The sequence below is a fragment of the Cornus florida genome, unplaced genomic scaffold, assembly GCF_030987335.1.
Source record: "Cornus florida cultivar Cherokee Brave unplaced genomic scaffold, ASM3098733v1 CherokeeBrave_3.0.0_Hap2_Chr06, whole genome shotgun sequence".
Classification (NCBI taxonomy): Eukaryota; Viridiplantae; Streptophyta; class Magnoliopsida; order Cornales; family Cornaceae; genus Cornus; species Cornus florida.
Genome location: NW_026775576.1, coordinates 52,309,889 through 52,333,637, shown reverse-complemented (window position 1 = coordinate 52,333,637; position 23,749 = coordinate 52,309,889). Strand labels below are relative to the sequence as shown.

The 23,749-nt window shown below is 34.9% G+C and overlaps 1 pseudogene; it reads left to right on the top strand.

Moving 5' to 3' along the window:
- LOC132314100 (thaumatin-like protein 1b) overlaps window positions 1–23,749 on the top strand; it is a 69,601-nt pseudogene that overhangs the window by 44,879 nt on the left and 973 nt on the right.

Below are 23,749 nucleotides of genomic sequence, written 5' to 3'. Positions count from 1 at the left end.
TATAAAAGAACTCTTTAAGGAGTTTAGGAATCAGATAAAATTCTTATCGGAATGAAGCAATGATTTTATATCGCGTTCCGGAGAGTATGGGGATTAGGTTGGGACGTTCTAAGTTGCTTTATAAAGCTACATTAGATGGTTTGCATTCCGTGTATAAGGAGGATGAGGGTTAACCATTTGGAATTTGTTGAGGCAAATGGATTTTGTATAAAGCTATGGTTAGAGCATATGTTTCGAGGTTGGATGATTACCTACGAAACTATATAAGGAAATTGTGAATCAATCTGGTAAGGTTGATTTTAAAAGAGATTTTCTTTTCTAAAAAGAACGATGTTTTAAGTAGGGTTATATTTTGTTTATTGTATGTATCTTATGTGCTTATTTTTCATCAATTATTCAGAATTGGGAATGTGGTTTAGTTGGGGACACAAGGGTGTGATCAGCCAACTATCATTTTGGAAGAATAACATTAATTACGCTAGGATTTTGAGCATGTGGTCATAGGATTTGGTAAGTATACATAACTTTAGCCAATCTAGGGAACCTAGACATGCGTAATTGTGGTAGATTTTTAGGGTGGGTTAATTAAACCAGCAATACGAGACAAATAATCTGGTACAATTGGTTCGATATACTATAACGCCATGATGATTTATCAGAGGTACTGACTTTGCTAAACATCTTCTTGGAAATTTCAAAAGTTGTTCCCAAGTCGGCAGGAGGATTGTGTACTGGTTTAAGTACTTATTGAAATGACACCGACTGTGGATAGTAGACGGACTAACTATTCATCAGTCTATTCTTAAACAAGAATTTTATTCATGAGGGCATGTCATTGGGAGGAGTTGCTGGGTTTGTATACCGAGGAGGAAGCAAAGTCTCTTCATTTACACAAATAATATGGAAATTTTTTTTCTTTTAGGTCACAGCTCGTAACAAATAGTTGTTGCTAGGAAATTGCTGACTTTTTGGAGGATGGAAAGATTCCATATTATTTTGAAGTTAGACAGGAAGTCTAATAGACACTTACTTGTGTTAGAGAAGTAGGATGTCAACGACATGGAGATGAGACGGAACACCTGACTAAAGAAGATGTGCACGATGTATGTGGAAAAGTTGTAGTTAGTTGACTTTTGATCAATAGAATTACCGATTGACTTTCTATATCAGTAAGTTTGTCATGGATCAGAATGTAGGGATTTAGTTGCCGAGTTAGCTTTTGACAATGCTCCAAATTAAACAATGGGTGTGGATGGAAGCTGGTGGTACCAGACTAACGGTACTTTCTATAGACTGATTGGAAGGATGATGTAAAGACTGAGGTTCACCACTCTTAGTTCTTTATTTATCCTAGAGGAAACATGATGCTTCACAGAATAAAGCAGATGTTGGGAGGACAGGGAGGCAGAGGGACATAGTGATTTTGTCTCAAAGTCTGATATCTATTAGATAATCCTAATGGACTATCGGAGGTCGCTAGATCCTTGCAGCCATTTCTCATACTAGAATGGGAATGACGGAGTAGTTTCCATGGATTTAGTTGAGAGATTTTTAATTCTACACAAGGGTCTTGGGGTATTGCCTGACTAATAAAATTAAATCAGCTTTGTTTTTGTCTATTTTGGAACTGATAAGATGTCAGTTCATACGAATAACACGGATCACGAGACGGCTTAGATGGATAGATGTGGTGATTCACACTTTGCATTAAGTTTTGTTTAGTGGAAGTAATAGGGAGGAGGATGATCTTTTTAACCAATATGGTAATTAAACCTTCGGTGGTTATTGTGCAATCAGTTGGGTTTTAGCATGTGTAAAATTAACATTTATTGTTACCAAGGAAATTGAAGAGGTCAATTTAGAATATTAGAGCTGACCCTGGAGGAGGTGATACCTTACTCAGATGAGCTTAGGGTACTGAAGGAGGATTAGTGGTTTGTTATAATGATGCTAGGAAGGTCGGAGTGACTGAGATGTAAAATTCATAAATTTTACAGTGCAGTTAAATGGTTATGAGTTGCATCACGATATACCATGTTAGTTTTAGTGAGCGGTACGGATAGGGACATATACATAATTGTCTCCAAGTGTATCACCTGTTAGAAAGGTGGAAATTGATACTTCGATGTCATTGGAGGTTTTGGCCACTTCCTATGTCAAAATGGGAGTAGGACTCAGAAGGAGTGGATGGTTGGTCGAAATTACCAACATTGGTTGGAATTTTAATTCTATATGGATTAAGTGTGGTGGATAGAGCAAGTTTGCTTGTGGACATTACTTCTAGTAGTATTTACTTAGGAGTTTCTTATCAGTTCTACATTGCACTGATAATGGAGTTATAGCATGTGGTTACTCATTATAGTAGATAAAAGGTGCTATATCATAGAAATTTTCTGAAGATGTTGGAGCAACAACTTTGCTTTGTATCTCTAGACGGGAGATTTGGTCGAGGCATTATCTTTGATCATAGAGGATATGCTTAGGACATATATCCTAGGTTTGTATGGTTAATTGAAAGTGTTACTTCGCTTTTCAGTTATTATCTGTGCTATTGTTGGCACAAGGAGGTTAGTGCGACAACGGTTGAGGTTTTTGGATATTATGTAGTGCAAATCTCTCACTTGTTGGTCTGACATGGAAGCGAGGGTGGTTTGATGAGACCTTGACTTTTTATAAGGATATATAAGAGAGAAATACTCTCTTTTGTAGAGGATTGCGCGCTGTTTGAAAGCGACAGTCGGGTTTTGTAAATGGTTGAACTCGTGTATTCGAGTTTTCTATCAGGAAATGGTTGGTTGGGCTGTCTTTCGTATAGGAAGCAATGTGCTTGGTGGGGGAAGGTCAGTTTTACCTATTTAATTGACTTTTCACAGATTTTGTTTATTAGTTTAGGTAGTTGGTCGACGGATCGATTATCAATTATAAATCAACCCGTTTTGCAATAGCACCAATCACTATAAAATAGGGTTATTGGTCGGGTAAGTCGAACCACTGGGACTGCTAGTTTATGGCAACTTAGGTATCTAGGATCATCTTTTAGAATGATAAGGGGGTTTATAAAGGATTCGTTAGATTGTCACTAAAACTAAAATGTGAGGTTCATAAAATAAAGCTTGCGAGAATTAAAGCGAGATAAAAATATGAGTAAAGACAACTAGGGAAGTGAATCTGCCTCCATCCCTCTACACATGCTAGATATAGAACTAATTTAGGGGATAAACAATATATAATGGTCAAGAATTATATGGCGACACATAGTTGCCATATAATTAACAAGAAGTACATTAAACCTTAAACAAGCATAATCCACCAAAGGTGAATGTGTTTAAACTACTTAAACTAGGATGCAACTTAAACACACTTACTTGGATGAAAGATTATCAAGTTCTTGACAAAAATGATGAAGCACATGAAGGTAAAGATTAAGCATACACCATCAAAGGATTTTCCTAAGCAATGATCTATCAAAGTCACCTATCAACATGCCATTAAACCATTTCATAACCTTATTTCCATTGTCACCATGAAAACATAAGCAATATGATTATTGTAAGACATTACCTAGAACAAGATAATCAACTTAGAAAAATCATTCATATATATATCAACATCCATTACAACAAATGAAGTGCTCTTGGTCATGAAAAGACCATAGAATATACATTGTAATCCCCAAAATAGAAATATACTAAAACATGCTTACAAGGGGGAGGAGCTTCATCACCTTCCTAGAGGAAGAATTAGTTACCCATGGATGCTCTAGAGGAAGGAAGAAGCTTGCCTCCAACCTCTATTTTCGAGCTCCCTCTTTCTAGCCACAAGAACTCTATCCTCTTTTCCTTTCTCTCTCCAAAAATCTTGCAAAATGATCTATGATCTCTAATCTCTTGGTTCCCCTCTCTTTTTATAGACAATAAGCCTACCAAACCTTCTCAAAATGAGGCTCAACTCCCTCTAAATGACATCTCCAACCAACTCATAAAAGAGGGAAATCCGAAGTTAGAGGATTCAAGACACAAGTGGGCCAAAAATGTTCCTTCGAGCGCTCAAAAAAGAGGCTTCGAGTGCTCGAAGATGTTCAAAGTGATTATGCCCGAATTTAGAGTGCTCGAAGGTCCTTCTTCGAGCGCTCGAAGATGCAACAGATTGCATTCTTCTACTTGTTCTGCTCTGAGCTACTTTAGTAAAAAGGCCATAACTTTTTGCTCCAAACTCCAAATGATGAACCGTTTGATGATTTAAAAAAGCTAACTCAAAGCTCTAAGTACTTCATGTTTTAATAGAAGTCCAATTCTCAAGTTTGGTGGGTCTAAAATGAAGAGAAAAGTCGAACTTCACTGCTGCCAGGCTGTTCTACGCACCTTTGGTTAAAAGGCCATAACTCTCTGCTCTGAACTCCAAATGAAGAACCGTTTGATGATTTGGTAAGATAATTCAAAGATCTAAGTATATCATGTTTTAATGGAAGTCTAGTTCTCAAGTTTGTTAGGTCAAAACTGACGAGAAAAGTCAAACTCTACTGTTGTCAGGCTGTAAACTTCAGCATTGCACACTTTGATATTCATGAACTCATCAAAACATCATTTTTATTCTTTTTTGGGAAACAAACCTGAAAATATATAAAAACATGCAAATTAAGATAATCTATATAAAATAATCAATTAATGGACTTAACTAATGCAAATAAAGGCGCTTGAATATGCAATATTCGGCACTTATCACACCCCCAAACATACATTTTGCTAGTCCCTTAGCAAAACCAAAATGAAAAACTCAATGAAATGACAACCATGGGAATGCTACCAAAAAATATCAACCATGGTAAAATAAAATACATACATAGCTCAAATACAACTTGAAACAAACAAAGGACTGGAGACGGGGTCATTAAGCAGACTACCATGCGTATATGAAGCATTGATACAAAAGTTTGCTAAACACGTTTCAACATACATGCATTAGCATCCTAGTCTATATAAATAACTCAATTGTCATCTCTTGAATGGAAATCAACTCTAACTTCAGTGAAAGTGGATTGAATTCTCAACATGCAACTTTTACTTTCTTTTTCCAAATTCAAGACACAAGTCTTCAAATCATTGAATTCCCCTTTAAATGAAGTCACTAAGGCATGAATTTATTTACAAAATAACTTTTGTTGCTTGCTGACAATTTATTATAACTCAAAAATGATACATAAAATGGTTGTGCAATGTTGAAATCCTTTAAGCTTTCTAACCAATCCATTTAGCAAACGTTATGCCAACAACTCCGAAACCAAATGGCTTTAGGGTGTTGAGTGTAGAGACACTCCTAGGGCTTAATGGCTTGAATTGGCAAGGCTACGAACTCTAACGGACCTTATTTATTTATTGTATTATTTTTATTTTTATTTTTATTTTTTTTGTGAATGACCGTGCAATGCCTAAGTCCCTTAAGGTTTCTAACTAACCCATGTAGCAAGCGTTAGGCCAGCAACTCCCAAACCGGATGGCTTTAGGGTGCTAAGTGTAAAGACACTCCTAGGGCTTAATAACTCGAGTCAGTCAGGCTACGAACTTAAGCTAATTATTATCTTTTTCTTTTCTTTTCTTTTCTTTTTTATTTATTTATTATTATTTTTTTTTATAATCATGCCAAAGGTATCCATCCATTAGGTTCATCAATTTAGATTAACTAGGTCAAAATCAAGGTCAATCCAGTTGCATGCCTCACAGTGAAGTTTCCGGTGTGCCTCTGTGCATTGTGAAGCATAAAAGAGTATAAAATCCAACGAGAATCTAATTGAAATATTTATACAGACTAAATTGCATCCACATGATCATTTCAAATTTTCCTTATTTTCAAAACTTTAACAATTGCTTCTATACACAAGGTATTAAACATGAGCTTCATCTCCGACAGGTTTCAAATTACACTATCATTACTTTACAAAAATGTACTACCAAAAATGCAATATTACACCCCCAAACTTGAATGACACATTGTCCTCAATGTGGGATAACAAGTAAATCAAAATAAGAGCAAAGAGGGTTAAAAAACAATAATACCAAGTGAAGTGACAAAGGCAAAGGTTTCCATCTATGTGAATGCGTAAATGTTTCCCCCCAAACTTGGACATGAAGACCTGTCAAAACAAAACTAATATAAACATGTAAAAGCATAGGTCTCTTAAGAAAAACCAAAACAGAGATAACAACACTAACATGAATTTTATTGAAAGATAAAAATCCATACAAAACACAAATATGCACACATTAGCCACAAGTTTAAAATGGATAACAAAATAATGCCAAAAGCAGTGCCATTTACAGAGATGAAGTTGGTTCAAGAATTTTGTCGAACGGGTGGTGTGCACTCTGCAAAAATTAGAGGTAAATACAATAAATGGTTCTTGAAAACCCAAAATTTTTGACCTATAATCAAGATTCACTAGCCCCAAATCAACCACAAATCTCCACCACATGCAATCCCATCCTCCATTTATACCAAAAACTTTAAGAGAGTAGAGGGGAAGAGAATTGATCCAAATTGAGATGCCCAACCATGCCTCCTTGTTTGGTTCAAATTGAAGGAAAAGAGAATGAGAGATGAGGGATTAGGATGATGAAGTGAGGGAGGAAGATGAGATGGGAGAGGAAGAGGAGGAGATGGAAGGGAGAATTGAGAGGATAAGGGGGAGAGGGAAATTTAGGGAAGTTATGGAGGAGAAGTGATGGAGGGAGGTCGCGGGGGTGATGGAGGGAGTGGGTGAGGTAACTAGAACAAATGGGAGAGGGAAAGTCGGATTTTAAAGGGAATGGGTCAGTTCGAGCGCTCGAAGAAGGCTCTTCGAGCGCTCGAAGATTGGGCAAAAAGCTTTAAAACCGTGGGATGCAAGCTTCGAGCGCTCAAATAAGGCTCTTCAAGCGCTCGAGCATCTAATGGAATGACATGGAGGCCCGGATGCAACTCATGATCGCTCATAGGTGGTTTTCGAGCGCTCGAAAACTTGGCAGTGAGCATTTTGGCACCTTCAAGCACTCGAACTGCAGTGTAAAATTTCTCTAAGTCCTATGAGCACTTGGATTGCAATATTTGCTACACTGTAATGGTAACAAGGTTAGAGAGTGTGCCAATGTAGGACTTAAGTTCTTATGGACTCGGGTCACCTCGTAAAACTTTCGGAACGGGATTAGGAAAGTATTTGCAAGAAGCGTTATTTTTTAGGCCCAAATTTCCCTTGATGTTTGGATTTGTCGAGCAAATTGCCGAAATGACCTTGAAAAATTCCGAAAATGGTACCAAGATCTTAAAATGACTAAGAAGACCGAATGTGGCTTTTGGAATGCAACTCAAGACAATTCCGAAAGAGTTCACATTTTGGCTAAACTTGGCTAATTTCCAAAAAATTCTTGGTTAAGGCAACTTAAAAGAGGGAAGGTTGAAAGTTGAAAGAATTACTTCCCATGAGTGCTAAATTTAATGTCGATAGCTAGAAGAATCTCAAAGTAGGGTTTACCCTACACCAAGTCTCTTTAGAGAGTTATACTTCCCTAAATAAGAAAGTTCTTTTAAAAGCGGATGAGAAAGATCTTGAAGACAAAAGTTGAAAAGAGGTAAAGGAAAGACCTCAACCTACTCTTCTTCCTCAATGAAGAACTTTGGATTATTTAGGGGCTGTTTTGGATGATGGAAAGGTGGATCAAGTGAGGGCACATCAAGCAAAGACTTGTGAAGGGTCATATTGAGCACGGGAATGCTTGACAAATTATCCTTCAGACTTTCAACATCCTCCTCACACTTATCCGGCGGTTCGGGCTCAGCAGTTTGAGATAACTCAAGTGAAGAAATGAGAGGAGGTGCAAGCTCCCAAGAGAGGGATACATTTGATGTTTCCCAAAGAAGAGAGTGAATAGGTGGAGGAATATCAAGTAAAGAATTTACCTCCCAAATAGAATTGTCAACATCAGAATCCTCACAATTGAAATGAGCCAAACAAGCTTTTAAAGGATCCTCCATTGAAGGAGGTGCATTAAGCGAAGGATTCTTTAGGGGCTGTTTTGGATTTTTAAAGGAGACAATCTCTTCATCATTATTTTCCTCATTTTTAACCACAAATTCTTCAATTTTTTGTGTGCCAACAATTTGATCTTCAACCACAATTTCTTCATTTTCACATATGGTAACCATTTGATCATTCTTATGATGAAGGTTACTAGGAGTAAGCTCATCATTCATAGAATTTTCTTTTGGATTGGCCACAAGTTTAATTGGAAATTCTTTTTTCCTTTTCATCATTTAGAGCATTAACCATTTGCTGAATTTGGGCTATTTGATCATCTAGCTCAACTCTAGATTGGGAATAAGAATAAGTGGTGGGTCGCATGCTAACAGTGGCATCCAACATTTGCTTGTTGGAATCCATTATTTGTTTGTTGATAGACTCCAACATTTATTTGTTGGTAGCAATAAAGTCATCCAATTGAGATGGTGGAAAAAGAGAAGAGGGCTGGAAATAATGATCATTAGGTTGAAAATTGGCGTGAAAATGTTACCCATGAGATTGTGGGGCTGAATTTCCCATGTCATGCCATAAGAAGTTTTGATGATCTCCCCAACCCGAGTCATAACCATTGAAGTATGGATCATTACCCGGTTCAAAGAAATTTGCATTGGGTTGCTCTAGATAAAAATATAAAAATTGTCTCGGTGGAGGACAATCTCTTGTATGATGTGTATGACTAGAGCAAAATGCACAAAACTCATGTGGTGTGTAAAATTGAGTTGAAGGAAAATTACCCTCCATTTGGGACTAATTCAACCTCTTGTTGAGATACATAAAAAAAAAAATTCACGCATAACATATATACAACACAAACAAGATACACAACAACTCTTCACCAAAACATCCACATGCAATGATCCCTTTCTCCTCAATTCAACTAGACAGAAAATAAATGGCCACGACAAGGACTGATGCTTGCAATTGATAATAAATAAGAAACAAGCCTCGACAAGGGCTTCACAACCTAACTATTGCTAAATTTAACATATGCACGATATTAACAACTTCGAAACTAGAAGATCGAGAGACTTACCTGGAGTCCTCTAGACTTACAAATTTTGCTAGTGTTCCCTCGGCGAGCATCAAGTCCCAAGTATCTCACAAACAACTTATAACAAAAAGATAGTCAAAACCGCACAAGAAATATTCACAGGTCACAATATTAACATCAAACCAAAGTTAACTCTAGAACCTCGGTTGCTAAACCGTTTGTAGTCCTCGGCAACGGCACCAAAAATTGGTCAATGGATCGATTACCAATTATAAATCAACCCATTTTGCAATAGCACAAATCACTGTAAAATAGGGCTATTGGTCGGGTAAGTCAAACCACTGGGACTGCTAGTTTATGGCAACTTAGGTATCTAGGATCATCCTTTATAATGATAAGGGAGTTTATAAAGGATTTGTTGGATTGTCACTAAAACTAAAATGTGAGGTTCATAAAATAAAGCTTACTAGAATTAAAGCGAGATAAAAATACGAGTAAAGACAACTAGGGAAGTGAATCTGCCTCCATCCCTTTACACATGCTAGATATAGAACTAATTTAGGGGATAAACAATATATAATGGTCAAGAATTATATAGCGACACATAGTTGCCATATAATTAACAAGAAGTACATTAAGCCTTAAACAAGCATAATCCACTAAAGGTGAATGTGTTTAAACTACTTAAACTAGGATGCAACTTAAACACACTTACTTGGATGAAAGATTATCAAGTTCTTGACAAAAATGATGAAGCACATGAAGGTAGAGATTAAGTATACACCATCAAAGGATTTTCCTAAGCATTAATCTATCAAAGTCACCTATCAACATGCCATTAAACCATTTCATAACCTTATTTCCATTGTCACCATGAAAACATAAGCAATATGATTAAAGTAAGACATTACCTCGAATAAGATAATCAACTTAGAAAAATCATTCATATATATATCAACATCCATTACAACCAATGAAGTGCTCTTGGTCATGAAAAAACCATAGAATATACATTGTAATCCCCAAAATAGAACTATACTAGAATATGCTTACAAGGGGGAGAGGCTTCATCACCTCCCTAGAGGAAGAATTAGTTACCCATGGATGCTCTAGAGGAAGGAAGAAGCTTGCCTCCAACCTCCATTTTCGAGCTCCCTTTTTCTAGCCACAAGAACTCTATCATCTTCTCCTTTCTCTCTCCAAAAATCTTGCAAAATGATCTATGATCTCTAATCTCTTGGTTCCCCTCTCTTTTTGTAGACAATAAGCCTACCAAACCCTCTCAAAATGAGACTCAACTCCCCCCAAAAGACATCTCCAACCAACTCATAAAAGAGGGAAATCCGAAGTTGGAGGATTGAAGACACAAGTGGGCCAAAAATGTTCCTTTGAGCGCTTGAAGAAGAGGCTTCGAGTGCTCGAAGATGTTCGAAGTGATTCTGGCCGAAATTCGAGCTCTCGAAGGTCCTTCTTTGAGCGCTCGAAGATGCAACATATTGCATTGTTCTGCTTGTTCTGCTCTAAGCTACTTTGGTAAAAAGGCCATAACTTTCTGCTCTAAACTCCAAATGACAAACTGTTTGATGATTTGGAAAGCTAACTCAAAGCTCTAAGTATGTCTTGTTTCAATGGAAGTCTAGTTCTCAAGTTTAGTGGGTCTAAAATGAAGAGAAAAGTCAAACTTCACTGCTGCCAGGCTATTCTGCGCACCTTTGGTTAAAAGGCCATAACTCTCTGCTCTGAACTCCAAATGAAGAACCGTTTGATGATTTGGAAATCTGATTCAAAGATCTAAATATGCTATATTTTAATAGAAGTCCAATTCTCAAGTTTATTGGGTCAAAACTGACAAGAAAAGTTGAACTCCACTGCTGCCAGGCTGTAAACTTTAGCATTGCACACTTTGATATTCAAGAACTCATCAAAACATCATTTTTATTCCTTTTTGGGAAACAAACTTGAAAATATATAATAAAAAAAGGCAAATGAAGATAATCTATATAAAATAATCAAATAATGGACTTAACTAATGCAAATAAGGGCGCTTGAATGTGCAATATTCGGCGTTTATCAGTTATTGCCTACAGTTTTGCGTTATTAACTTGTTAAGCGCTACATGCCTAGGAATTTTGTGTGTCTTTAGAGGACTGTGGATTTGTACCCTGGTATAGATATCGAATACAACATAATTGGAGGCCCTGGGTCGTTTTGTCGACCGTCGGGATTAAATTCTTCAGAATAGGGTTATCCCTTTAGTGCGTGTTTTGTTGGGTCATCACAATGAGGTTGAGTCTAATTGAAAATCAGAGGATGTCGTTCGCTCGCAGTTTCCTGAAATCAAGGAAGAAGGTAAGAGTGAATTCCGAGGACGAAATTCCTTTTGTTAGGGGGGAAGAATGTAATACCCCTAATTTTAGAAAAGATAGTCGTGGTATTTTAAATTATGATTTTAGATTTCTATTGCATTTTTAAGAATTATGTGCTTATTTGCTTAATTGATTAATTGTGAATTTATTTTAAATTACTTGTTTAATTGTATATTTTTAAATTACCTGTTTAATTGTTATTTAATTTACTTAGTTGACTAATTGGTGTTTATTGACGTGGTTTATTTTACGGCTTATATAATTTATTTGTGTTAAGTTTGTGTGCTTAGGTGGACTCGATTGGTTTAAGTTTTGTATGTGATGTATATAATTTAGGTTTAGGGTTTTACTTTATGAAGTTGTGGTAACCGACGTATAATTTGGTTGGAATTAGAAGTAGGGTTAATAACAGCCTATATATATAGAACAATATACGTCTGCTAGGGTGGCAAAACCCTATTCACGTAGTAGTGATTTGAGAGGCAAAATAGAGAGGGTCTTGAGAGATAAACGAAGAGGCTCAAGGAATTAATAAAGGGAGTTGCTTGTGGGTTAAGCCAAGAAACAACAGAGGAAGAGAACAGTGATCAGAGGAGGAGGACAGTCTTGGAGTTGCCGGAACTCAGAGACGGTGGTTTAGGTTTCAAAACTGAAACCAAAGGCAAGTTTCATTCTATCTCTTTCCCTTAAAAATGTGTTCTGTGCATGCCTAGGTAGACTCTAGGGATTTAATTAATGCTAAAACAAATCTTTTATGCATGTGTAAACTATATTTAATCATGTTGAATTAATCTGGGTTGCAAATTCTTAAAGTTTTGCTAATTGGTTCCTGCCGTCTTTTCATTTAAGCTTGATTTAATTGATCGTTGATGCATGTCGATGCCTTATAAATTTTCTGGGACATTGATTAAATACTGGAACAAATATTAAAAGAATTACGAAGCAGAACTGAGAAACGGCTTAAGGGAGTGAGAGAGCAGGCTCCCAAAACGAAGGAGCCAGCTCCCTCATTGATGGAGCCAGCTCTAAAGGGTGTGGAGCCGGCTCCCAACTTCTTAGAGCAGGCTCCCATTGTAATGACCCAATCATTTGCCTCCCTTTCCTTTTTCTTAAAATTTTACGGATAAATTTTTTTCCGTTTAATTTTCTTTTCTGAGTTCTATTTCTCATCACTGAGTGTCGTCTCGAGTGCTCAGAAATGATTTCTAAGACTTTTTCATTTGGATTAATAACTTTCTTTAAGGACCGAGTCATTTCCATATTTTTCGTTTTTTGACACTATTCACTTTTTCGTCCTTTTCCCTATTTCGTCTTTTCCCCGTTTGTCACTTTTTGGCACAACCTCACTTTTCATGCTTAGAGTTGGTTTTTGACTTCATGTAACTTCATTTGAAGTGGTTTCCATGAAATACGTATCTTTACTTTTGTAATAAAGTACTATGGTTGCTCCCGGTGTCCATAGGGGCATGAATGTACAGTTCTTTAGAATCTTTTTCTTTTCTTGGGGTGTTTTTTGTAAATATCTTTTAAAGATATTTTATTTTAGGGGTTGTTAAGGAAATATATTTGAAAGATATTTTCATTCTGGGTCATTAGTGTAGGTAACCCTTTTTGGAGGGGCCATTGTGCAATTAACGAAAGTTATTGCAAAAATATCTTGTTTTGAGCTTGAATCCTTGTACAGGATTCATTTTCACATTTCTTCGAGTCGTGTACTCTTAGAATTTCCTTCTGGTCATTTTTCTCCTGTTTTAGGGTTTTTGACCCTAGTTGCCGTCGAACTTGTTCGGGGCATATCTCTCTGCTCGGGACTCAGTTTTTGACGCTGTTTCTTCTGTTGTTCATATTTTCTTATTTTAAATCTTTTTTGTTCATAGAGTTTTGCCATTTGAGTGCGTTTACTCAAAATCCACTTTACCGGACCCGTTCGGGGCACTTTTTGAGATTTCTATAAATAGGTTGCCATAATTTTTAAAATCCGAATTTTTAGACCTTCTTCCTCCTCATGGTCGGCAACCATGGGAGCCCAAGGGTCTGCCTTCACTCTTTCTTCTCCTCCACTTGATTTTCTTAGTGAAAAGTCTTCGGCCTTAACATTTATCATAGGCCTCGACGTGCTCTACCTTTCCCACTTATTAGAATCCATTTCTGACCATTTCTTGAGTTCGGGTTCGAAGTCAAGTTGTGATTTTCATGGGGCTTCTTTGGGATTCTTGTTTATCGTGTTGTCTCCAACAAAACTCTGAAGTATAGTCGGATTCGGAGCACTTTTCTTTCGGTGAGGATTTGAGATTTTCATCTCAAATTGAGGTAGGGGGTGTTATAGTTTATTATTCTTGACGTATAGCATGCTAGTGATGTTTATACAACTTATTTACATGCTTTGATACAAAATCTATAGATTTTATTATTTATTTTTCTTGTGATGGATTTGATTTTCCTGGTTGGTTATAACTTAATTTAAACATGTGGCATGGAATTATATTACCCCTTGATATGGTCATTGACATATATTAAATTGAGAGCATTTGAACAAGTATTGAAGATTTTATTTAATATTTTTCTTGAATGAAAGATTAATTCATGTGGCCTTAACTAGCTTGAAATTAACATGTGTTGTCATATTATATTAGGCCCTATCATGCTCTTCAATATAGGTGAATTTGAGAGTAATCGGAGATATTTTGAAATCTAGTAATATTTAATTAATTTGACTAATTAATTTATTCCATGTGCACTATTCATTCCATTGGATTTTCGATTTGATATTCTTAATGTGCATGCCATATACCTTCACATATATTAAATCTAGAATATTTAATTAGGTTTTGAAACCTTTAATTTATTATTTTTCATACTCATGGCTATGCCTTGCATGAAAAATTCTTGTAACATGCTTTTAAATCAAATCTTGACATGTTGTATAACATATATTAATTTGAGATTATTTGGATAAATTTCAAAATCTTGAGATTTTAATTAAATGAATTAATTAAAATCCATTTAATGGCTCCTTGGTCTTGATTAAGTTTCTAACTTGGTATTCATGCTTTCCTTGACAAGTTCCTTCACATGTATCAAATTGAGAATAATCGGATAAGTTTTGAGACTTACATTTATTTATTTCCTTTGTATGGAATCTAATTCACATGGTTGTATCTCGTAGGAAGTGAACTTGTAACTTGATATTGAACTTTTGCCAACTTATGAATCGGACTTGTATTTCATGGACTTTTATCTTTTTATCAAGCATCGTGACCTCTCGTACCTAGGTTTCATTAATGTACTTAATGAACATACACATTTGTCTTAGAATGGTTTAATTACACATGTGTTGTTTAGTATGTGATTGAATCATCTATCTTGTACTTGTGGTATATTTGCTTCGATGGATTTCTTGTGCTATATATCTTGGTTCTAGTCTATATAGATACACACTGTGATTTCTTGACAATTCACATGCCATCATAGTTGAGAACTTATGGCATGACTTGTGGGTTCCAAAATCTTGGTTGTGCATGGAACGTGGTTAATGCATTTCTTGTATTATGATACAATCTTGACTTGCACAACTTGTTGATTTTAGGATTTGGGATATCAATCAAGAATTGACATGGCTAGAACTTGGTTCTAGTATAGGAGATAGAGAGCTCCCTACACTATAGTGTGCACTAGGGGAAGGTACCCATGGGTTAGTAGCCCTAAAGTGATCCCAAAAGTGCGGTTTTAATCCGGGCGATATCTGAGTTTCCACATTGGTTGATTTTACTCTTTAAATTTCAAGTTGCTATTCCTTGAAGATTTAAAACTTTTCGTGTTATGTGAAATACACCAATCTTGTTAATTGCATAGATATTATGCCTTGTCCTTAATTTCATGTATTACTCCTATTGTGTTTATTGGAATGCTCCAATCATGTTAATTACATTGATAATGTAATTCTTGTTAACTTATATCCGAGTACACTTCTTGTCGTGTTAATTGGTATGTTCCAATCATGTAAATTGCATTGATAATGTGATCATTGTATTCCAGTATTCTTTTGTCATGTAGTATGAATTATTCCAAACCTTGTTCAATTTCATTGATAATGTGATTTATGCTAAATTAAAATCTTATCGTGTTCCTTGGATTATCCCAACCTTGATTCCTTTCATATATGTATGTATATCATGATTCTTGTTGATATTGCTCTATGGTAGCTTAGGATGCTCCCTGAGTCTAACCTTTGACATAGACATTAGGTGGCATGACCCTTTTGAATTGTTACAAGTCAATGTAAAAATCTCTAAAGAAATCGAGTCGATGCATGCTCATTCTCTACGAGTAAACTTATTTACTCACCCTGAAGTTACTGGGGGATTTGTTTCAGGTACGAAGACTTGGTTTGCAATGCTTATCGTTCATTGGAATGACTTATGGCTTTTAAGTTTCCATTTCATGCAACTGTTAGCATGAAATGTCATTTTGTAGTCTTATAGGTCAAAACTTGTATCTTTGATTCCATATATGTAATGTGTACTTAAGTACACCTTTTGTAATGTATTTGACTTATATGAGATGAGGCCAGAGGCCAGTGATATGTTTATTGCATCTTATGTAATTCTTGTCTTCATGAAATATTATGAAAATATTAAAAAATCACAAATCATTGTCTCACTATGGTTGCATCGGGTGTGGGAATTCCATTTTTATTCTTTCATAGGGTCTCATTAATCATGTTTAAAGTATAGCCAAGGGCCAAATGGTAATTTGAAATCATTTGTTAATTTTGGTTTTCAAATTTCCCATTTATTGTTCATTTTTGCCATTTTGGCCGTCGGGGGGTCGGATTTTGAATCGGCGGTATTTTTAAGCTGTGAACCATTGTAGCACATCCAAATAGGTAAGTTACGTTTGCGTGCATGATCGTTTTCAAGAAAAACCCTTTCTTTTGTGATTTGAGCCTCCTATGGACTCATTTTACAATTTTCTTGCATAATATGATTTTAGGGCATTCTGGGATTTTTCTTCGAGAAATAAATTCCAGTCTTCACATGGTCACTTAGAAAACGTGATTTTAGGGGGGGTTTCTTCTTCGTGTTTTTTTAGAAAATGTCGTCTTAGTACCGAAAATCCCTCGCAAAGTTTAGCTTTTAGTTTTGCAATGTAGCAACTTTTTCACCCTCACTACTAGATTTCATGGAAGGGCATTCTGGGCATTTTACAGTGTATTTTCTTTGGCATTTTGGGGATTTCGTGAGGGGTTTTTTTTTTTTTTTTGTGTTTTTCCAGAAAATTTCATCTTCTAGCCCGTTTCTGCTCTCAGATCAGGACAGTCACTGTAGTAGTTTTTTGCCCTTTTGTCTAGTTCTGATCTAGGGGCATTTTGGGGATTTGAAGTGAGTTTTTTTTCATTTCTTTCCACATTATCAGGTAGAAAATGTGATTTTAGTGGGGGTTTCTTCTTTATGTTTTTCTAGATAAATTCGTTTCGGACCTCGTTTCGGCTCTTAGTTCTGACTGAATTTTTCCCGTTCCTAGCATGTTATGGTGCTTGTTGGGGTGCTCGTCTCGACATCGTGACGTCGACTTTTGTTTTCGCTCGTTCTCCTTCGTTCGGACTCCAAATTGAGTGAACTTTTTTTTTTTAACTTGGCTATTTTTTTTGCTATCTTCCCAGTGATGTGCTTGATAGCACCTGATTTTATATTTTTAGAAATAATTATTTTGCCCTTGGGGCTATTTTTGTCCAGTTTTTCTTGCTTTCCGCTTCCGTTACTTTCTTTTGAGTTCTGTGACTTCATGGGAAGTTACGGATGTGTTTCGGGAATGATATACATTCTAGGGACGTCATTTCCAAGTAAAATGACTATTTTTCCCCTAGGAGCTTAATTGTTATTTTTTCGATCTTTTGCTTCCGCGTCAGTTCTCATTGAGTTCCACGACCTCATGAAAGGTCATCAAAGTGTCTTAGAGGTGTGTTGTGCCTTGGGAGACCATTGTCTTGTTTCTTGCTTCCGCATTCTAGATTCGTTATTGGATCTACGTTTGGTTCATCACAGGAGGCGATAGCCTAAAAACCAGGGCCGTCACACCCATGTAAATGGAGCAGGCTCTCAATTTGTGAGTGCCTGCCCGGGCCCAAAATTTCGAATTAAACTGTTTTAGGCCGCGTTTGGACTGTACAGGGTATTTCTACTTCGTTTAACTTGCTTTAAATGATGTATATGATTGTCATAGACCTGTAAAAATATAGGGAAACAATAATTCATAAAAAGATTAAGGAAGGGACGTCGGACAGTGTGAACTTAGGGGAAAAATCCTATATGTTGGACTTTGGTTCTTAATCAACTTACATACTGGAACTTGGAGATTCTTGTGTATATAATTTTATACTATTTAATCATATTTAAATGAAGTTATAAGTATAGTGAATTACTTGAAATTAACTATGCTTCGTTTGGATTAAATTGGTATTTAATTTGTTGTTAACTGTATCAATTTATAGACGGTTTAGAGGATTTGAATGCTTAGACTTATTTTAGCAATTTAAATAGTTGAAACATGATTTTTAGGTTCTATAATGAATGCCTAATATCATTATGCATGTATTAATCTATATTAATGCATATTATGGAGAATGAAAGGATTTTTGGGATTTTGTTATAATGTGCCCAGTTACTACTTCTGATTATCATTATAACACGCTATGGATTTTAAATTGATGACCCATTATAATTTCTGTTTTGTCAATTGGATGGATATGGATAGTTTGAATTGTGTATCTTTACTCTAGCAATTTAAACGGAGGTTCTATGATTATAATCATATACTGGATGCATGATAGGATCTTGTCTATATCTGATTTCTATTATGTTTATTTCTGGATGTACTTGATGTTCAAATGAGTGTGCATCATTTATGGATCATATGCATTATATGCACCGGTATAGGACAGTGGCATATTGGGGATGGATTAGATCAGAACGCTAAATCCTACCTATCCATACATACGGAATGGATTAACTAAAATAGTTAAATCCTATATAGATGCATGTCCTGTCAACTAAAACAGTTGAACGATATATCGGATGTTTGTTTTATTTACCTGTATTAGGAAGGATTTATGTATATACTTATGATACCGTGATATGAGCTTGAGTCTTAGGATCATGGTTAAAGTGCATATATCGCAAAGGATGAGCAACTAGATATTGCTGATGTTCCTTGATAGGTCTAGGACACATGCACACCGTAATGTGTGAGTTACATGTTACCTTTTATTCAGGCTGAACTACACTATAAGCTAGTGAGTGATCTATAGTGTGTATTTATATCTATATGGAATATTTTAGTTATTGCCAAGCTATCTAGGATGTATCTGCGTATCGAGTTTATTTATGGATTGTAGTAGGATGGAACTTGCATGTGGGCCTGACCCACTCTTATTTTTCAGGTATTCATCAGCACCAGGCTTAGAGCTTGATCATGATAAAGCAGATACAATCACTCACTCTTCCGGCTATGTAGGATTTCCTTTCATATTTTATTTTTGGATTTTGGTTCTGTAATTTATTATTCATTTGGGATTATTAGGGTTCCACTGGATGGATTCCCGAGTTGTATGGATTGGAAGATTAAATTATATAAATTTATAATTAATGGAGGATTTTCGTATTTAGAATTCTTTTCAGCTTTAAATTTAATTCTTATTTTTTTTTTATTCCTGCTTGTTTTCATATTAATAGTTGGTATCTCTCAAATCTGTGCTCGGACTTAATCACATGTGGCTCTAGAATCGAGGGGTATCACAATGTGTTATTGATATAATGATGAAATTGAGATTTTGATGATGTGCATATCATGGCATAAAGGAGGGATTTGGAGAAAATTTGAAAGGAAAGGTTGTTTTTAGAATGTTGAGTTTCTTTTAAGGAAGGGAAATGTCTTTTTTGTTTTTTAAATGAACCGGATTTTGCAAGTCCGGAGCTAACTTGACCTAGAGGGGCACGGCCCGGTGTAAGGCGTGAAAAAGTTGATACTAAGCCCTTTAATGGTTGCCAAATTTGGAACCGGGGATAACTATTAATCTCGCCTCGGTAAAGTCGGTTAGCGGGTTTTCGAAAAGTGTATATTGGGTTGGTATAGACCAAGTTGGTGAGGGGATGCATCTCATTTCATATCATGCATTTGGAATGTAAAATTATGCTTATGACTATGGATTCTGCTTGTTATGTGTTAAATGTTGTTTGAATTCCTATGATATGACCCCGGCTTCATTTCTATCCCCTGATGTGTTATGTGGCTCAAGGGAGTCTAAAACTGACGCCTTAGGCGACTTGTACTAAGCCTTGTGCTCACCCTTTATTTTTTTAAATTTTTCAGGACATGGAAAGAAAGTGGCGGACGACGTTCCACCACAGGCGTAGGGAGGATTTTAGAAGCTTATTTTATTACCTCTTGCACCTAAGTCTCATTTTGTATAACTTTATTAAGACATGTACATTTTGTATATTGTATGGCCTGTAAAGGGAATCAAGAACCTTGTTTGTATTTGATGTAAGTTTCAAATGTCTTACTAATAGCCAATGATGCTTATAATAGTTATGTTTATATATATTTGTAGGTGAATGGGATGATGATGAACTCTTTTGAGGATGGTGTTGATGTTGTAGATTTTGGATTAAGGTTTATTATTTGCATTGTGTGTTGGAGTAGGTTAGTTCAGTTTTGAAGGCCCAAGTGAGGCCATTGCATCTCATATGCATTGCAGCAGGTTGTAGTAGGACACTTTTCTATAGAGGTCATTCCGATGGACTGAATTTTAGTAATGTCGACCGTTATCTTTTTGGGTCGTTACACGTGTTAACTCATTTAATGACCTGTTTATCAAAACAAAACATTTTATATTTAATCAAATACTAAATAATAGAAAAAATTTGTCATAATTAAACCAAATATTCAAAATAAAAAGAAAATTATAAGGCATAGACAAGGTTTATGTTGAAATGACTTAATTATTCATAGTAATTGGGTTTAAATAGGTCACATATTATATAGGTCATATTCAAGATTATAATATGTTGAGTTAAATGGGTCATAAACAGGTTACACGGGTTGAACCTCTCAACCTAACCCGACATGGTTAAGTAAACAGATTAATCGTGTCGACTATTTTTTGACCCAAACCCGTTTAAACCAAACTCAAACCCTTTTACATTGTGTCGTGTTCGTATTGTGTTGTCGTGTCGTGTCGTAATTTGTTACCCCTAATCTTACTAGAAGATGATGTTAATTTCCTCTCATGAGCATCACTTGGCTTAAAAAATAAGGCCATTTTTCTTAGTCTCCATTTTTAGTCAAACTAGTATTAAATTTATAAAAAGTATGCATTAAATTTTCAGTTTACTTTTCAATTCTTGTCCTTTTAGTTTAAAATTCAATTAGTTTTTATCATATAATTTTAGGAAACACGCACGTAATAATTTGTATGTTATTATTTTGATATCTAAGAAGACAAGTAAAATTTATAATATAGTAGTCTAACCCACAAGGTCATATTATTCTTAAAAAATCTCAACTAAAAATCTCATATTTAAGCCTCAAATTATGGACAATACTTGTCTACTCACCAGTGAGTAGGGAACTTATACTCACCAAGTATGACAAGTGTCTTTATATTTAAAATAATAAAAAAAAATTACTTAATAGCTACCTGGTTTAAACCCAAATGAATCCAAATCAAATTCTAATTAATCAGGTTAATCAATTTCGGTAAATAAATCTTGCTGCAAAACATTGCATTCGACATCGATCTGGATACTCTTGAATTCAACGTCTATCATAATTTATCACCAATAATAATATATAAGAAAAAAAAACACTTGTACTCATGACTAGGAAAGTGATATTAGTTAAAAACAAGAACAATCAAATTTCGAAAGGCCAACCTCATGCCTAATTTCCAGTTCTTTTATAGCCTTGTGCATTTTTAGAAAGGTTACTTACAGGTGCCATAGATTCCTGTCAATAATATGAGTGCGAGAGAGAGAAGGGAGAGAGAGAGAGGGACAGAACGTATGAGATTAGGGCTTCCGCATGATAAAAGTGTGAGAAAGAGAGAGAGACGAGAGAATTATAATTTGATTCGGATTCATTTGGGTTAAACCCGAATATCTATCAAATTATTTTTTTTTATTATTATTTTAAATGTAAGAACACTTGTCAGTTTAGTATTGTGCCACATATGTAGTGAGGATAATACTTGCCTACTCACCGGTGAGTAATATTGTCCTCAAATTATATTGAGCGGATCTGAATTAATAGTATGAAAATATAATTATTGTATTTTTTAAAATTTGATTTTTGCTTTTTTTGTTCTTGATTCATTAGTTACTTTCCCGTGTGACTTTGTAGTTGCCTTGTAAATCTTGTTTTGTTGTATATTTGGCCAAACTTTAGAGTTCTTGTAGTACCTCATTAATTGACTTAGGATTTATCTTCTTTTTTTTTTTATTTTTTTTTTTTAGAGAAAGAAAGACCATTCAACGTGTCCTACAACACGTAGAAAGCACTGCATATCAGAACAAAGTCATAATAGTTTAAGAAATTTAGGACATCTTGGTTCTTGATCAACATTTAATTAGATAGTCACATATATAGTACACATTTTACGTTAAAGAAAGTTTTTAAATACATTTTTCGTGTATTACGAGAAATTATTGATACGAAAAATTATTAGATGGTCTCAGGCACGTCTTAGAGGGAGTTTATATTTATCAATTTTTTTTTTTTTTTTTAGTACTTTGTATATAGCTTTGACTTAACTAAAAATCTCAACCTTAAATTATTTTGAGCCGACCCGAATTAATAGCGTGAAAAATATAATTATTGTATTTTTTTTTTTTCATTAGTTACTTTCCTGTGTGACTTTGTAGTTGCCTCGTAAATCTTGTTTTGTTGTATATTTGGCCAAACTTTAGAGTTTTAGCAGTACCTCATTAATTGACAACGTAGAAAACACCGTACAATTAAGAATTCTCATATGCCTTTTCTATATATATATATAGATATAATTAAAAAAAAAAAAAAAAAAAGACCATTCAACACGTCCTACAACGTGTAGAAAACACTGCATATCACAACAAAGTCACAATAGTTTAAGAAATTGAGGACATCTTATTTAAATCTACTACACCACCGAGAAATTATTAGATAGTCACGTACATACACATCTTATCTTACAGTATATTACGAGAAATTCTTAGAGGGAGTTTGTATTTATCATAACTTTTTATTTGTACTTTGTATATAACTTTGACTTAAATAAAATAATTTCTTATTTTTATATATTTTCGAATTAATGAAGTTAAATGATAATTTATTTTAAGAATAAAAACTAGTTTATTTTGGAAAAATGGACAATTGTAACCAATAAAAAATTAAAATATATTATAAATAAGATTGTTTGTTACAGAGTTCAAATACACGTATCCCAAATACAAATAAAGATAACGCGTTTGTTACATAAATTTAAATACTATATGTGAGTCTCTCTTCACAATTACAAAAGAGTGAATCATTCTATTTTTGGTGGTTTTAGGGAACATGAGAGGAAGGGATAAGTAAAATAAGGATGTGAACGAGAGTAGGGAGATGGTAGAATACTTTTGAAGCCTTGAATAAGGGTATTTTTGACACGCCAATATCACGTCCCAATTAAAAATAAAATAAAAATTATGTAAAGATAAGCTTCTGATATAAATTAAAAAAGGTATGAAAATTCTAAGTTTGAAGAAGGAGTTTGTTTGACACAAGTGTTTATCCCTTTAAATAATATTATATAAAAAATAAAAATAAGAGGGGGGGGCGGGGGCATTTTTAAAATTTTTAGGTGCATGTTATTAATTTTGAGAAAATGAGGACCACGTACTTGGTTCATGCATGACCAAAATTTCAAATTGAACTCGTCAAGTTTTCCAATTACATTAATAATCATGTACAAAAAAATCAATGCCAAATTAAAATATCCAAAAAGCAAACCCTATATATATAACACAATAACCCTATACGATTACTACACAAAATAGAACTCACCATTACATTTTTTTAAAGAAAATGATGAACGCTAAAGTTTTTCTCGGCGCTCTTGCCCTTGCCACCATTTTTGATTCCTGTAAGTTTTGTTTTCTTATTTTTTAAGTTATTCTATATTTCCTCTTCTGATATTATACATATACATATATATATACACACACACACACACATGCGTGTGTGAATAATATTGTAGTAGGTGCACATTCATGATGTGTGTCATTATCTCTCAAACATTCCTATGAATGTTTCGAAGTTCAAAATTAATTT